Raw genomic sequence first — 12,453 nt, forward strand, 5'->3', positions numbered from 1 at the left:
CAAACATTTAGTATTTGATTAAATTTGTGTTGTTATGAAAGGTATTCAATATTTCAAGTTTATATTGGTTAAGTGTTTGTCTCAATTACTTTTATTTAGAAACCAAGTATATTCCAATGGTTTGAAAATTTATAACCTCTGCATGATAAACTCATGATTAGGTTTTACTAGTACTTAGTAATATGAATTGTTTACATATTTTAATTATGGCTAGGGTTTCACATTATTGGTAATGAGGTTGGAATTGTGTTATGATTGTATGTGAAGAATTATTCCTAAGATTTTAAGAAGATGGTTAAGAAAGTTCTATAATCACTAATCTGGTTTTAATAAACTTTAGCTTGAACTAATTAAGATGGATCCTATGTTTATAATTAGCAATGCATTTGCTAATGATGGTTTAATTTATAGAACACTACTTCATTTGGTCTACTAGGATGGAAAGGTAGGGTTTAATATTTTATGTGAAGTGATTCCTATGTGAAAGGTTTAGGGTTTTTTGGTGATGCTTCACTAATTGAAGTATTAAATAGGCATGAGGCATGGCAGGGTTATAATTATAATCCAAAGTAATCCATGGGTTGGAATTCACATGTAGTTTAGGGTTTAAGTTGTGACCACCAATATGATACACAACTAGAATTAGGATATGGCATAAGCTTTGGTTATGGTTTACTAATGGGACATGGCTCTCACCTCCAAGATTAAAGGTTGGTTTGAACAAGTAGAATTTAATACTACTCTAATATTCTCTAGGATAGACATGGATATGGTTAGCATCTATAACCTCTCTCACTTCTCAATATCTTGGAATATCCTAAGGTCCTACTCAAGATATGATGATATGATCCTCTAAATATATGGTTTCCCTAGGAATTCTACCTTGGTATCTTCTGTAGCTTGTTCTTCAGAAATCTGAATAAACCTTCTTCTTGTGGTATGCCTCCACCTCCTAGCTTCTTCATCTTGATTCTAGCTAATTCACATGGAGTGGCTCTATGTGTTTGTTCCCATGTATGATGGTACTTGAGGATCAAATGGATGAAGGGTGTGGCTCTATTTATAGGCTTGGGCAAGCTCTAGTATCATGACACATAGGTGATGACTCTTGATTTGGTTTGATGAGTAAGGTGCTTGGTTGTCATGCCCTCATCCATAGCAATCCTTTGGGCATGAGGTGGCATAGCTTGGAAAGCAAGTCATGTAGATATTTTCATCCCATGTGGCATAGAGATTATCCTCTCATATGATTTATTTTTGGATAGCCAAGTGGCATTTGCTACTAAATATCATGTGGATGGTTTTATTATTGTGGATGAGTCATCATATCATATTTGATTGGATTTACATTATAATATTGGTAAAAAGTTAAAGTTGAAGGTTATTCCTCAATTTTGGATAGTTGGGTTTGATTTCACCAAGGCATGGTCATATGAGTTTCAAAATACTCATAGTTAGTTTGATTCAAATAGTTTGAACTATAATTTGTAATGTAAATGGATTTAGTTTTATGATATTCCATGTATTTAATAAGTTATGATTTAAATAAGAATGTGTGGCTTTTATGCACTTTAGACCCTGTGGTTTACTTTATTTATAAGTGAATTAAATTACACACAAAGATAGTTGCTAACTTTCAAGTGTTAATAAGTTAGGGTTTGATTCTTAAAGAATGTGTTGTTGTAAATCTAATTCCATTTGATCTAATCCATAGATCAAATCATCTCTACCCCAAACAAGGTTTTAGCAAAGATCACAGTGAAGTTTATAGCGCTTGACTTGATGATCTACTTCAATTCCAGCAAGTCAAGTGAAACTTCGAGTCATCGTGGCAAGTTTTATTTGAAGCGCGAAAATTCCCCGGATTTTCTATGCATGAATGCAATGCACACTTTGGTGTTCTCTCATTTTATTGCCTCTAAACCTGGGATATTACACCAGGACGCGTGTACCAGAAGGCATTGCGGGCCGTCGCCCGAGGGACCAGGGTCAGCCGCAATCCTGGGAGCCTCCCGGCTCTACGGTGTTGCCCGTCGCTGCTCACCGGTGGGTTTCTGACAGCAACAAACCCCTATGACGCTTGTTCAGAGGGAACCCATACTAAAATACATAAATTTCCAATTAAGCTCTACCCATGATCAGGTATTGTGGGGGTACTCTAAAATTGGAATGGTATCGCATCCGAACCCAACCATCAGTTTTTGTCAAATTCACCTTGTCATTCACAAGTCATATTCACCTTCAAAACTTTCAGTAGAATGACTCATCATTCTAAGGTTTTCAAAATCATTTGATTCACAAGTTCCCATCTCGAGTAGTCAATTTTTGTTTTAGCACTAGCAACTAGTCATGAGGGGTGCTAACTAAGTTTTTGCTCTCTAGGCTAAGTTTGATGCTCTTAGAGTACTCTACAATTAGACCAAAGTTAACTATAAAAGTAAACCTTGATAAACAAAGTAAAAGATGGCAAGATAAAATTTGGGATTGGAAATCTTTAAACAAAAGAGTATTGCAAGGGTATCTTGCACTTTGCATTAGTAGAGCTTGCATTGGTAATAGCTTGCTCATGGTAATATCTTTTATTAGTAATAGCTTTCCTTGAGTGGTATAGTGATCAAAGTTTTATTGTTCTTCTTCGTAGATGTCTTCTTCCTCGTAGCACTCGGTACTAGCGTCTATAAATAAATACGAGGTACACAATCACCAAACAATTCTTAAGTATTCTATTTACCACACAAGATGATCTATTATCATCACAATCATCACCCAACATCATACTAGGGTTTCCATTTATTTCCTTTGAATGTAATTTCCTCTCATTGAACATTACTAAGATTTAATTTCCTCAAATAATAAACTATGAGATCATGTTGACCAAAGTCACCACTTCATATTTATCCATTTGGGAAAATGATTTAAATGAGATACTACATCTCATACAATTTAAATACTACTTGGGAAAAGAGTTAATTTTCTCTAGTAATAAAATATGAGGTCATGTAGACTAATGTCATCACCTCACCTTGAATTACTTGGAAAGGTTATTTAAATGAGAGGATACCTCTCCTGGTATTTAACTACCATTTTTTATTAATCTAAATGGGCTACAAATAACCACATAACCATTATTTTACTCTAGCCCATGATCATGCTAAACACTAATATTATATTTTTACATATTCATTAAGAGTTTTTGAAATGTGAATTTTGAGAAGTGGAATCAACTCAAAATAATTTATAGTTGATTTTTAATAAATGTTTGAAATTTGAAAAGGTACTGTCTTGTTATTTTTACTACCAGTGTTTTACAATTCTTCTGATGTTGAAACCAATTGATTTGGCTAGATAATTTCATAAGCTTTCCAGAAATATTTAATTCATAAATTTTGGCTCAGTAGATATTTTTAAACTATATTTTGAATTTGCATTCATAGCCAGATTCAAACTATATTAGAAATTCTCTATCTGAATTTAACGGGCTGCGCGGGGAAAATAACTGGGCCGGCCCACGTACGCTCCAGTGCGCAGTGGGCCGCCTGACAGAGGGTCCTGCCTATCAGGGTGTTTTAACCCGCACCGAAACGGTACGCTGCCTGCGCCGTTGGGTTAAAAGGCGATCGGATGGCCGAGGCTCGTCTCCATCATCGACGAATAAGTCCGGCGAGCTAAACCTAGCCGGCGACGGTGAGGGTGGCTGGGGGCTTATCGGCGCTCCGGCGAGGCTCGGCGAGGAAGGCAAACGAACGAGGAGTCTCCGGCGGAACGAACGGCACCAGTGGCGTCTCCAGGGGTGGTCGCAATCAACGTCTTGATCTTCAGAGGCTCTGGCGGCTACTCCGGCTAAATTGGGGCGGCTCCGGGGGCAATGTGGATGAGGAAGTGGTCGAGGAGAGCGAGAGGAAGGAGGGGAGGAAGGTGGTGTGAAGAATGGAGGCTAGGGCGTCCTCGTTTTATAGGCGCGGGAGATGAGCGGAGGGCACCGGCAGGTGGGTCGTGGTGAACGTGCTACAGAGGGGGAGGAGCATGGGCGAGGGCAGGGGACGGTGCTGCGTCATCTGGCGGTCCTTGTGGTGGTCCTGGCGCATCCGGGGGTGGACGGGAGCGTGCGGGCGACGTCGGTGTCCTTGAAGTACCGTGGCGGAGGTCGTCGACGATGACGATGGCTACATGGCTCGAGCGGGGAAATGGAGGTGTCCTGGGGGTAGCTGGTGTCGTGGCGAGTCTCCTGGTAGAAGCGGAGGTCAAGGCGAGGACGGAGGCGACGGGGCGAGCGCGTGCTCTGCAGAGCCCGTGGGCGTAGCCATGCCAGTCATGGCGGCCCTGATTGACATGGGCACGTCCTGTGCTGGCCGGTGCAGGGTCTCTCTTGGCCAGGGGCGTGCACTGGCAGGTTGGTGGGAGTGAGGGGAAGCTCCAGGACATGGTGAGGTAGGCTAGGGAAGAGAGGAGAGAGGAGTGGCATGGTGGTTGGCATGATGAGGGACATGGGCTTGGCATGGTCAAATGAGCAAAGGCATAAGGTTGGCAATGACATGGTGAGGTCAGGGGAGGTTGGAGAACACTGTGGGTGACAAATGGGACTAGGATTTAGGCTAAAATCCATCAGATATTAGGGTGTATGCTCAAATCAGATTGGTGCACACCAAGTGTTCGACATAATGGCCGCAAGAAAATTAAATTCGAATTTTGCCAAAATAATTTATGGGTGTTATTCAATTAATGTTTGGAACCTCTTGGTGACATTGGTTTGCAAAATGGAGTTGGTTTGGTGAAATTAAAATTTGATATGATCTTAAATCTGATTCAATGTTACTACTTTGAATGCTTATTATAAGAATATGAAAATGAATTTGCAAGGTTGGACAGATCCAATGTGATCACCTTGATGTGTTCTTGGATGATGAGCAAATAAATGGGATAGTTTAGTTTAGAAATTGTTTACTACAGAGGCTCAAAGTAGGCATCAGTCTAAAATTGTCAAATGTGACCATTATCACATGTGCATGGATTTTTAATTTTATTTTGATTTGTTTTGATTTTCTTTGACACAAATGTTATTATTTAGAGTTTAGTAATGTTTTCAAACCATTTACACAAGGTAAACATGGCCTAGTTTAAGATTTGCTAATATGGCCATAGGCTCATATATGATTCCATTTTGATTTTCTTTTCTTATTCTTTGTTTCTCTTGGATCCAAATAGGCATGGTGTAGGGTTTAGGAACATTGTCAAGCACTTCAAACAAACATCATGGCAACATCACAACATTCATGCATGAGTACTATACACACAAATAATTCAATTAAAGTTTTCGTTGGCTCCAAATTTTGGAATAAGGGAAATTCATTTTTCTTTGTTTTTTTGAATTTTTGGGATGTTACACTGGTAGAGGGCTCAGTGGCTGATTTGTGGGCCAGAACGAACACAAGATAGGACGCGTGGACACTCAGATATTTCCACCTCGACCTATACCGAGACCAAATTTCATCCACAGGTGGGCCGCCGAGGACAAAGAGGTTCACTTGCCTCAGACCGCTGGTTGGCTCCTCGTTATCCGACTATTCAGTCAGATTTAAATGTAGCTGAGATGTTTGTTCGTGGCAGGCTATTGGAGAATTCCTGAGGTCAACTTTTTAACCAACTTGATCACTTAAATTGTATACCTCCTCTGTTCAAAAATAATTGTCTCGGATTTGTGTAAATAGGCATGTACATGCTAAGAGCATCTCTAGCAGAAGTGCCAAACCGTAAACCCAAAACCACCTATCCAAGGCACCACAACGCAGTTTTAGGGTTCGACAAACGTGCATGTATGGCAGAAACGGGCAGACAGAACTGCATATTTTAAAAAAAGAATTGGCACGCAAAACGAAATTGCATTGCATTTGGACAGTTCATGCATACATAGAGCTAAAATTCGACTACATTGAAGCAAAATAAACTCGAATTAGCTAAATTCGAGCTAAATTCCACCGCCACGGTAACCTAGAACTAGAAATTGGCTCCGGTTAGACAAACGTGTGACATGGTGGCGGCGTGTCGACGGCCTCATCATTCGCTGTCGTTACCGAGCTCGACGAAGACCTTTCCCTGCTCGTCCGCGACGCGCCGCCACACCTCCGCCTTGTCCGCGTCGTGCTGGCTCGAGCACGAGAGAAGCCCGATCACGGTGTCGATGATCCTACAGTACCTATAGATAGACATTTGTGGATGTGTTTCTTAGGATGCCCAATCTCATCAGCTGAAAAAACACGAAGATATAAATGTACGGAGAATCCATGCAGGTGAAGATATAGGTCGCAAAAATATAAATGGGCTGACAAGTGGGACAAAATTCACAAATTTCTGCCACATAAGCTCTGAAAAAACGGTCCGCTCGGTATCACTTTGGGACTTCGCATTCAATTTTGGTTTATCGTATATTGCAAAAAAAAACGTAGTAGAGTTATCACATTTTGTCACGATGCAGTAAAGTGGAAGTTCTTCAAAAACTTAAGAAGAAAACATGGTGGTTTTATGCTGGGTACCGTCTCGGGCTATGCTTGTGTGACTATATATAATGCTAATGCTTGTCAAATAAAACACATATGTATTTTGTGCATGTAACTTCTGAACTTGTACTAATGGAAAACTGTTTAATTTGGTCGGAAACCGTTAGTAGAAAGATGTTCATCTTCGTAAACATATTGTTCTCCTCAACTTTACAATATGTTTGACAGATAACATGTGGAGAAGTACGTTTGTACTTTTGTCCACTAAGAATGGAAAGAATACTGTCAAAATTTAAGGAGAAAAAAAACTGATTTGGTCCAAAATCTTTTGTACAAAGATGTTCATCTTCGTCAACATATTGTTCTCCTCAAACTTTACATAGTTTTATGCTAAGAACTCCACAGGGGGACCATATATAAATGGTAATGCTTGTCAAATAAAATAGACGTGTAGAAGTACGCACCAATCTGAAATTGGACAAATGGGATACTGTTTTGGTCGCAAACCGTTTGTAGAAAGATGTTCATGTTCGTAAACATACTGTTCTCCTCAACTTTACAATATGTTCGACAGATAACATACGGATAAGTACGTTTGTACTTTTGTCCACTAAGAATGGAAAGAATACTAGCAACCGGCCGCGGGCCTAACCAATGAAATTTTCTCTATCAGCTAAGGCAAATCAGACGGGAGGAAGAGCGCTTCTATCTCATCGCAGGTCCGAGATCCCTCCAAGTGTATCTCTCGGTCGTTTCGTCGGCCGGCCCTAGAACCAAGCACTTTCGTCCTCGAGGATTTCGATGCAGCCGAGTCGATCATGGTTCAAAGGAAGACACGGAAGATGGACATGTCGAAACGGCGGTCAGAGGGTTGCGGAATCCATCAGAGACACAAAAGATAAAACTGAAAGCCATTGGGAATGATTTGGGCCACAAGGGCCAAGAAAATCATGTTGCCGGCCTATACGGCCAAGGCTCTCTATCAAACTACCCACCCAAAAACCTATGAGTAGGGTTTTGGGTTTGGTTTGGTCTCGCTCATCGATGACTACCTCTGTAGTACCTTCATCACTGCCCTACTCGTGATCGCCACAAAGAGTGACTAAGGCAGGTCGAGGGAGTGCGCAAGGGGGAGGCAGTGTGTAAGGTGAAGGTGCTGGTGTTGCCGGTAGCGGCTTCCATCCCTTCAAATCAGGCACAAACGGCCATCTAACTTCCTTCGCCTTCCACTTTACAAGCGAGGGAGTCTCCCCGGATCTGGATATGCCAATGGTTGTGATGGCTGAGGGCGGTTGAATGGACGTGGCTTTCATCGTAATCCAGCGGTGAATTCCCAAGGTCAGGATGCATAGGCTCTCGTGACGAGGCATATTCCTCTAATCAATATGCAAACAAAGAAGGTGATGGTCGTCGGACAGAACATAGGTAATGTGTCGGTTAACCAACATGTCCAGCAGGTTCAACAGCTTCAAAAGGTGCATCAAGGCTCGGCTGTTGTCCCCAATGACCAGTTGGTTACATCGGCGGCAGCTGCGGTCGAATCGGTGGGGGCACATATTGCTAAGGCCAAGAAGAAAAATGATACAGCTAGGAATATTTTGAGAAAAAAGATACACGAGGCACACTACAAACAACTCGGGCATCAATGATGGTACAGGGCTGACGTTTGAGAAATCCGTCAGCGAATGTCTTTTTCTATGACGGTACCGCGTTTTCACGTCACAGGTGGCATTTTGGGCCGCTCGGCCCCAAGAAATCGTGGCGGGCGAGCTCTAAACGTCAATGATTGTCCAGAAATGAGCGTCGCAGGAGGTGGGCAGCTCAAACTTCACAAGAGCTGGGCTTCGGGCCGGTGGACACACCTGACTCACCCTCTGCACATTTCTGTTCATGTACTTTTCTGTCTACCCGCATGATAACTGCAAAAACATAGGTCAGATGTATATAGTTTTGAAGTAAGAGTATCAAGCCATGGAGAGCTGTTGGTAGAGGTCTTTATGCCCCTGGCTACTATTATCTAGAGAGCATTTAAAAGTTATTCTAATTTCAAGCTAGAGTATATAAAGGTTGTTTTGTGTTTGAGAGCAAAAGAAAACAAGAACAAATAAGGTGTTCTCGGGGATTGTTGGTTCCACCACTAGCATTAACTAAGAACACTAACTAGATAATCTATATCTTTGTTCTCGTTGTATGTGGGTGATGTCTACGCACGCTTCTATTCCTGTAGACAGTGTTGGGCCTCCAAGAGTAGAGGCGGTTTGTAGAACAGCAGCAAGTTTCCCTTAAGTGGATCACCCAAGCACTACTAGGAAATGCCTTACCGCCGGCGTCCCAAAATGCATTACCGCCGGCGTTTACGCATTCGCCGGCGACCACCTCGCCGGTGGTAATGTCGTATCGCCGGCGTTTTCCAAATCGCCGGTGGTAACTGCTGTTATCCCCGGCGCTTTACCCGAATCGCCGGCGGTAGCGACTTAGCACCGGCGGTTTGCGACTCGCCGGGGGTAATACGCTCGTAGCGCTGGCGATTACAATTTCGCCGGGGGTACAGGTTTGGGGGCGCCGGTGGTATTGTTTACAGGATTAAAAAAATAAAACTCGAAATATACACCGGAATACACACGGAATACATAGTATACCAGAATACACAGAATACACAGTATACCAGAATACACAGTATACCAGAATACACAGAATACACAGTTATATAGAAAGTCCCAAATGTTCACAACATGCATGCATTAATAAGACAAGTTTAGATAGTAGATAGTTGACCATAACATCACGACTCGAAGTAGCACATGTTACAGAAATACATATAAGTCCGAGTGTCGATGACCTAGCTAAACAACAATGATATAATAAACTAGAGAGACGGTGGCGGCAAGCATCATCACGATGAAAGGGGTCCTCCACATCTCCCTCCTCTGTCCCGCTCGAAAGTTGGCGTATCGAGTTTCCGCCTCCTCCAAAGTGGTGTACCCCTTGTAGCCGTTGCCGCCGAAACGGTGGACCTGCCTCCTACGGTCTTCCCAGTCCTCGTAGACTCCAGGGAACCCTGCCGTGGTAGACGACATAGTACGTCATCTATGCAAACACACAACAAAGAAATGTAAGTTGTTAGTACATCCATAGAGAGAGATATAACATATAGGTGTGCAAAAGAACAAACATAAAAAATACTTATGTAATTTATGACTAACATTTGCAGGACACAAAAGTTTTTGACTCAAGTCTACTTCGGCGGGAAGGGACGGATGCCCTCGAGCGTGTTGAATGTTCTCTCGTCACATCCATCCTCTAATCGGCCTTCTATCTCGGAATTAGAAAGTGCGGAGGCATAGTTGAACAAGCCACCATTCATGATGACATCCCTCCAGAGTATTGTGCAAATGGTCCGCTGGATGGCACGGAAGTCGCCTCTCACGTTTTCATCGGTGGTGTCCGCCATGTTCACGAACTTCCCCTGCAGAGCAGATGGCAACAAGAGATCGTTCTGAGACCTTACAACCGCCCTCATCTGTAGGATGGCAAACCATGCCTCCATCCCATTGTCATCCACCGATTGCTTTAGGCGGGGAACTTGGTTATGTGGTTGCACACATGGCAACCCTTAACTTTCTTCTCATGCCTGAGTTTGTTGACGCCAACCTCAGCTATGAAGCCGCTGAGGGCTTTATCAAGTGTAGACTTAAGGTCGGTGAAGTCTTTCTCCTTATCAAGCCCGGAGTCGAGATAAGTGACATCGGAATGATACGGGTAAAAGAGGAGGAGGGTGCAATACTTGAAACTGCGCAAAATGGAAATAAACCATCATACTCAGCTATTAAGGAAATTCATGAAAGAATGTAATATAGGGTACTTTAGTAACCAAATACTTACTCGCGGAAATATGGTATGACAAAGCAACTCTTATCCTTGTTTAACACCAAGAAATTCTTGATATAGTTGGCGAGAAACGCTTGTTCGGTCTGGGCGACAGTTGGAGTCATGTAGTAGGGGTCCATGATAGCGATGTGCGTTGTGTTCTCCATGGCGATATCGTGCGCCATGCTGAGCGATATGAGGCGGACCAAGCTTCGGTCTAGCTGTTGCATGTGCAAGAGCCTGAAGATGTCTTCGTACCAAATGAATATCAAGTCCGCAGGGTATGTGTTGACAAAGCCAAAGCCAGTGGGCACCTTGGCGATCAAAATCGGGTACGATGGATTTCTATCTTTAAGAAGTAGCTTCTCCTTTGTTAGAATAGCATCATGCACGCTCCTCATATCCGGCGTCAACTTGTTGACATAGTGTGCCGGCAGCATCGGCTCGCCTAAGTGATGCAACTTCCTCCACGGGGTCGGCAACTTGTCATTAACCACTATCTTGCTTGCCGCAACATCTCCCGACTTCTTCCGCTTCCCCGCCCTTCTTCTTACCGCAATCGGGAGCGGCGTTTTGTTTCATACCTTCCGTGGTCGCACCAAGGAGTGTCCTCGGGGTAAGCCCAACTCGGGGCGGAGCGGTGAAGGCGGTAGTGTCCTCCTGCTCGGGCGTTTCTTGTGAAAGGAACAACTTCTTCTTTAGGATATGACCGGCGGGTGGCTTGTAAGGAGAAACCGCGTCGGCGTCGAGCTCGGCGATGAACGTATCAATGGGAGCTTGATCGATGTCCAACGCCTTGTCGTGCTGACTCTCGTGCGGACTATCGGGCTGACTATCGGGCTCAAATTGATCATAAGCCGGTGGAGCACTGGCCCTGCCTTTGCCTGCCGTCAAAGCAGTCGTTGGAGCTGGGACCTTGGCTTGGCTCGGGGCATCCGTTGCATCCTGAGGAGTGACCATGCCATAACCTGAGGTGGTGTTCAGCCGAATTAGGGCTTTCGGCTATAGAAGGATGTGATTCTTGAGGTCCCCGAGAGTGAGCGGGGTTTCCGTTTCCGGGGGTTGATAAGGAGGATGGAGGTCTTGGCATCCCGGTAACGACCGGTTCACGCGAACCCGGCTCAAGCTATCATCCATCCCGACGCGAGTGGAAAATCCGCTGTGTTGGCGAGGATGACACTCGCCGCTCGCTACAGCCTTCAACTTGTTGTCCACATTCAGTAGCAAGGTGCAAGGAGTCGCGTTCGCCCGTGAAAACATGTGTATGTCGAGAGAGGGCGACGACAAAGTAACTAATTTGTAGAGCTTGAGAGACTAAATTAATTACCGTGAGGGCGTCGAGCTCGGCTCGCGTTGAAGGACCGAGGCCAGGCGTGCAGGTGACTGAGGGGCTAGTACTGGGCCCCCCAGGTCCGGCGAATCCTCTCTAGCGCCGACATTGCCGGCGGGTGGAGTCACCAAGTTGGGTGTGCATTGAGCGTGTCTAGTTGGAGGCCGGTTGTCCGAGTTGCTGGCGCCTAGGCTGATAACCGGCATCGGTCCCTTACCGCCGGCGTCGAAGTAATTCTTCATCGACGAGCACAAGATCGGGGATGATTTCATTGACCCCGTTGGCCAGCGCGTCATCGACCCCGGTAGCAACCTCGGCACGACGCGTTGCTCGAACCTCGGCACCGACTCGTTGCTGAACCTCGGCATCGACGCGTTGCTCCATGGTTGTTTCCAAGTCGGCCACCTTTTTCAGAAGAGCCTCGTGCTCCCGGTCCTTCTGCGCCTACCACGACTCCCTAGTGCTTGAGGGCACGTCCAAGCCATAGTCGGCAAGCTTGCGACCTCCTCCGGCGCCGGGGACACGGTGGGGCTTGTCCAAAAGCGGCCGCGCCTTCACGGTGTTCAGACCCCTGATAAAAGGCGTGTCCCACGGGACTTTGCCGGTCGACGTCCGGGACGAGGAGCCGGCTGATTCGGCGGCTGCTTGTTCCGCCAACTGCCAGAAGTAACATGAACAATTTTAGAATGTAATGGACTTGGTGAGCAGTATCAAATTAATAAGCTGGTAAATTGCTTACCACTGCTTTCTCTAGTGCCATCACCT

This window comes from Lolium rigidum, chromosome 5, assembly GCF_022539505.1.
Source record: "Lolium rigidum isolate FL_2022 chromosome 5, APGP_CSIRO_Lrig_0.1, whole genome shotgun sequence".
NCBI classification, from domain to species: domain Eukaryota; kingdom Viridiplantae; phylum Streptophyta; class Magnoliopsida; order Poales; family Poaceae; genus Lolium; species Lolium rigidum.